The sequence below is a fragment of the Carcharodon carcharias genome, chromosome 14 (genome assembly GCF_017639515.1).
Source record: "Carcharodon carcharias isolate sCarCar2 chromosome 14, sCarCar2.pri, whole genome shotgun sequence".
Lineage (NCBI taxonomy): Eukaryota > Metazoa > Chordata > Chondrichthyes > Lamniformes > Lamnidae > Carcharodon > Carcharodon carcharias.
The window spans coordinates 140,370,983-140,377,054 of NC_054480.1; positions in this window are offsets into that span (position 1 = coordinate 140,370,983).

Consider the following 6,072-nt stretch of genomic DNA (forward strand, 5'->3'; position numbering starts at 1 on the left):
CACCAACTTCTCAAGGACAATTAGGAATGGGCAATAAATGCTGCCCTAAACCAGTGACACCCACTCCCCACAAATGAATAAAAACAAATTGCAGCAGAGCTGAACGGAACAGACTTGATGGACCAGTTGGCCTTTATTTGTACATCTTTTTAGTTGTTTGTTTTACATGGAATAATATATCTTTTAAAAGAAACAGGTAAACATTTGAAACAGAAAAAAATTAATGAGGGGAAGGGAAAGGGCCAGAAGAACAAGTGGATTGCTCAGTCAGGCAATCAGCACAGGAATAAAAAAAGTGGATGGTCTCCTTCAGCACTGTAAATCATACAATTCATTAAAAACAATCCCACAAATTATGAACTTTATCCAGCTTGCTGCAGGAGAATATGGTGTCCACTGCTCATGAGGCTGCTAGAGAAGGCATTCCCAAACCATGAGCATGATTCTCCGATTTGTGTTCCAGAAACAGCCTGGCTAATGGTGATGTGTAAATCTGGGCAGTGGATGCACTCTACAACAATGTAGGACACCAGAGCAGAGTCTAAACCTGTCCACATACTACATAACAGAAGCCATTGGATGGGTGATCAAGAGCGGGGCATAGAAAAAACATAGAAACATCAAAAAAAGGAGCAGGGATAGGTAATTCACCCCTTCAAGCCTGCTCCACCATTCAATATGATCATGGCTGATTCTCTATCTCAACGCCCTACTCCTGCTCTCTTCCCATATCCCTTGATGCCTTTAGAGTCCAGAAATCTATTTCCTTCTTAAATATATTCAGTGCCTTGGTCTTCACAGCCCTCTGTGGTAGAAAATTCCACAGGTTCAGCACCCTCTGAGTGAAGACTTATCTCCTCATCTCAGTCCTAAATGTCCCCCATATCCTGAGACGATGACCCCCACCACCACCCCCCCCCACCCAACCCACCCAGAGGAAACATAATCTCTGCATCCAGTCTGTCCATCCCCATCAGAATTTTATACCTTTCAGTGAGATCCCTCTCGTTCTTCTAAACTCCAGTCAGTATAGGCTTAGTCGGCACAATCTCTCCTCTTAAGACAACCCTGCCACCCCAGGAATAAGTCTGGTGAACCTTCGCTGCATTTCTTCTATGGCAAGTAAATCCTTTCTTAGGTAAGGAGTGCATCCTTTCTTAGGTATGGACCCCCTCCTTAGCCCGGGATCATTAAGGCTAAATTTCATTATCCTATTCTCACGTATTCATTTGACACCAAATCCCTAATCGGAGTGATCCCAAAGCAGGGAACTATCTAAAAGCAGTAAATAGCCACTGAATTTTAATGAATGCAAAACCAGTCAGTCAAGAAATGTGATGAGTGAATCTAGGTCATGCCTGTAGCTTCTTGTAACAAATTATACCGAGGGAAAAAAGGTAAATTAGCAAAGCGTGTGCTTCAACACAATTTTATCATCAAAAACTCATTGCCTTGCTACAAAAATCAAATATACAAATTGGGAATTGTTTTTTTGCCTGTTGAGTTCCCTCCTCTCCTGAGGTTGCTGCCTTGCACTGGGATATGAGAAGTGACGTGAGCCAGGAATTCTTTGTAACTGAAATGAATAGGAGAGAATTCCGCACTTCGGACTTCAAAACTTGGTTCAGGAAGATCTTGTATGTTTATCTGCAACTGAGCATTTTACAAGTCTTCAGCAAATGAACAAAATGCTTAAAAGGTTAGCATATGCATGCCACTGAAATTGAGTTCTGGTTTTATGTACTATGGTACCTTGATGGATCAACTCTCGGAATGAAAAAGTCTGATTTTAATATGATTTTATAGCCTAGTGCTGATGTGATAAAATAATAAGTTGTCACACTTTCCAGACACATAAATGAAAAAAAACCTAAATAGGATACACAACAAAATCCAATGAACTGCCCCTAGCCTTGGGAATGTAGGTAGAGATTGGTAAGCATAACAGTTGATAATGTTGTACATTGCTGCCGTGTTAATGTTCATACAGAGAATTTTATTCTATGTGGGGAGGCTGCGGCATAGTGGCAACTTTGCTAAGTTAGCATCCTAAAGGCCAAGGCTAAACGTGGGGACATGGGTTCAATACCCACCATGGCAGCTGGTGGAATTAAAATTCAATTAATAATAAATCTGGAATTGCAAGCTAGTCTCAGTAATGACCATGAAGCTATTGATCGTCATTAAAAACTCACCTGGTTCAATAATGCCCTTTAGGGAAGAAAATCTGTTATCCTTACCAGGCCTGGCCTACACATGTGACTCCAGGCCTATAGCAATATGACTGATTCTGAAGCAAGCCCTTTAATCCCAGTGCAGTTAGGAATGGGCAGCAAATTATGGCCTTGCCAGCAATGCCCATATCTTGTGAAAGAATGAAAAACACCTTGAAGGGAGAGGGAATGGTCATGTTGAATTTGCTTAGCTTTCAACCCACATCTAATCAGCTAGCCATTGCCCTTGGGAGACTGAGAAAACATTGAAAGTTATGAGCCAATGATCTAATTCACAGCAAAACGCTTTAAACCATGTTACTTTAAAAAGACAAAACTGAGCTGCTGATGACTGAGAAGGAGGTAAAGAATGTTTGAGAAAAGGTTGAGGAGGAAAACATAAGGGAAAAAATTGAAAAGGAAACAAAAAAAAAGGAAAACTGAGTTTGTGTAAGTTTCACATTCACCTGATAGGGGCTTATATCCAAAATTTGCTGGACAGAAATGGAATGCTGGCAGCCAATGAGATGCACTGGCTCCCATTTCCAAATTGTATGTAGCCATCATGCAAATTTATGTGCCAAGAATGCCAGCTCATGGGGCCAGAATTGACTGTAAAAAATATTGGTGTAGCTAACGGTACTCATTGTTATGGGGCAAAATTTTCCCCCTGTTGGTGGGGGCAAGTGCAGGAGCGCACACGGGCGGGCGTGCCTCCGATCGGTGCCCCCAATTGGGGGCGCGCCGCCATTTTATGAAAGAGCGCACAGATCTCCCTGAGGCTAAATGCTGCCTCAGGGAGATCGGCTCGGAATGAAAATTTTTAGTAGAAATGATAAAAAATTTCCTTGACATGTCCCCTCGGGTGACACTGTCACAAGAGTTAGGAAATGTCCATAACTTTTATTGAAAGGTTTGATAAAAAATTTATATACCCTAATGAAACCTCATCCCGCCCGTGGAAGAGGTTTCATGCTTTTTCCGAGACCTGCTTGGGCTCCCAGCCTGCCCACCAACCCTAAGGCTGGACGGGCAGGTCCAGCAAGCAGGTTAATTCATTTTTTAATGGCCTTAATAGGCTGTTGTCAGTTAGGTGGGTGCGCAGCCGATGCAGCTGTGCGCCCACCGAACTGAACATCTAAATGACTCGGGATGACATAGGGACACATGCCCGACATATCCCCATGTCATTTTACACATCGACGAACGGACCCCACCCTCGCTCGCCGACCAGAAAAACCATTAGGTAGGTTTAATATCATTCACAACACAGCACCTCTGACAGTATAGCATTCACTCAGCACTGCACCGGAGTTTCAGCCCTGATTTTTTTTGTTCTCAAATCCTGGAGTGGGTATTGAACCTATAAACTCCTGAAGGTGAGAGTGCTACCAACTGAGCCACTGTTAACACAGCAGCTGACATCAGTTGAAGGCTTTTTTATTTTACAAAAACATAATACATTTCTTGAGACATTATTTTGTAGGGAGGACTCTGCAACATGTATCTATTACCAGGTATATGCACAATGAAAAATGCCTTGCTAACTGAAAATGGAAAAGCAGGGTGTTAACTTCTATTGCTTTTGGTATAAATATTGTTAGCAGCTACTAGTAAATGGGTGACATCCTGTTATAATAGCTCAGAAGTAATCGAACAACAGCAAGGTACTGACTAAATTCAGGTTCACAATATTCTCATATGAAGCTGTTAAAAAAATACGACTCATACCTTCAAGCTACTTGGATAGATATTTCTATCAGTTGTATATTGTACCAATATAAAATGCAATGTAAAATAATTAACAGTCTTATCCTAAAGAGAGCACTGATCACTGTAGTGATCTTCACTGTATATCTTGATACATCTCTCATTCTACACATCGCATTGAGGATGGCAGGTTGAGTAGATGACCCTGGCCTTCCACATGACTGTCTCCTATGTCCACCGGACTCTAGGTGGTTTCCCTTTCCAATCCTTAAAGGGAATTTTTACGTTTTGTCGTCCTGTCTACACAAGCCTGATGGGCCCCATCAGTAAGGCAAAACAAAAAACTAAAGCTCTATTGACTAAACACTATCTTTGTAGACAACTTATACTTTAAACCACCTTTTATTTTTAGCACAACCAAAAAAGTACACCTCACAGGTATACGTTACACTTTTTTAAGTAGGCATTCAATCCTTCCAAAATCAGTTAAAAGTGATTCTTAGCTCCCGATGGTTTACTTCTATTCCTTTCCTTTCTCAGCCTGGTAACTTCTAATCCCAGAACAGTCCTTCATGGTGAGAGTACTACTGCAGATCCTCCCTCCAGCGCAAGCTAGGCAAATCTTCGAGCCTTGTTTTAATGCATCACGAATTTGGTCTTTTCAATTTGAGCACCATCTTCCACTCACACTCTGGCGCGGTGAACCAGAGACTTTTGGTCTCTAGCTGCTTTCTCTCTCTCCCAGACTCTGGCAGACTAACTTTGTGAGTTTTCAGTGATGTCTTAAAAATCCTTCCCCTCGCCAAGCCCATTTCCATGGCAACATGAATCACATGAGCCTCGTACCCAGGTAGAAATGCTGATTAGCTGAGAGCCCAATTCTTTTTCATCTTGGAACTAAGTGGACAGTTTAAAGTACAACTGTTTACAATCCAACATTTTCAACACTCTTCTGAAACTTTGGAGACTCACAATTTATCTACTGTTGCTGCCATTGTCTCCAAACATAGACACAATGCACTTTCCTCCTAGTAAAACAATCTGGGCTCCCTTTAATCTCTAATAATCAAAGGACCCAGGCTTGCTGTCAGGTAGATGTCAGAACAGGTCACATGACCCCTCTCATTTTTGCCTTAAATAAAGACACAGTCCCAAAACATTTTAATCTTATAAACCTCATAACTGTAACAATATGTATAAAGTACTTAGTAGGTTAGTAGGTGATTGAGCGCTATGCATGAACCTTGATGGTGAGCATCCATTGGCTTTTCACCAAGGTAGGCATGATATTTGAGTCATAATAACATAAGAAGTAGGAGCATGAGTAGGCCATTCAGCCCTTCGATCCTGCTCCGCTATTCAATGAGATCAGGGCTGATCTTCTACTTCAACATCATTTTCCTGCACTATCCCCGTATCCCTTGATCTTTACTATGTAGAAATCTATCGATCTCAGTCTTGAACATACTCAATGACTGAGCCTCCACAGCCCTTTGGGGCAGAGAGCTCCCCAGATTCACTGCCCTCTGAGTGAAGAAATTCCTCCTCATCTCAGTCCTAAATGACCTGCCAGGTTCTGGAGTCAGGTTCTGCCCTCCCCTGGAGAGGTTTCAAGGGTAGTAATCTTGTCCATTTTTTCCCTTTCCTAATCCAGATGATAGCAACATCTGATGAAGAGTCATACAGACTTGAAACGCTGACTCCGTCTTTCTCTCCGCAGATGCTGTCGGACCTGCTGAGTTTTTCCAGCTATTTTTGTTTTTGTTTCAGATTTCCAGCATCCGCAGTATTTTGCTTTTAACTTTACCACTGTCATGGCTGAGATCGCCAGATCAATGCCACATTAGAGATCAAATCTGGAACTTCCTAGACTGTATGGCATAGGTATTTACAAGATAAACTTCCTGCACCATCAGATATCTTTACATATATCTTTCTGAACAATCCAGGCTTATGTCAGTAAACAGAAATGCCTCTTCTCTCTTCCAGCGCTTATAGGTAATAGTTTTCTTTCTTTGTAGAAATTTACAGCATAGGAGGAGAACATTTGGTCCATCAACTTGTGTGATGCTAGCCCTTCAGCTACAGCTACCTACTCCAGTCCCATCTTTCTTCCCTTTACCTGTGTCGTTTCATGTTCTACAGTTCC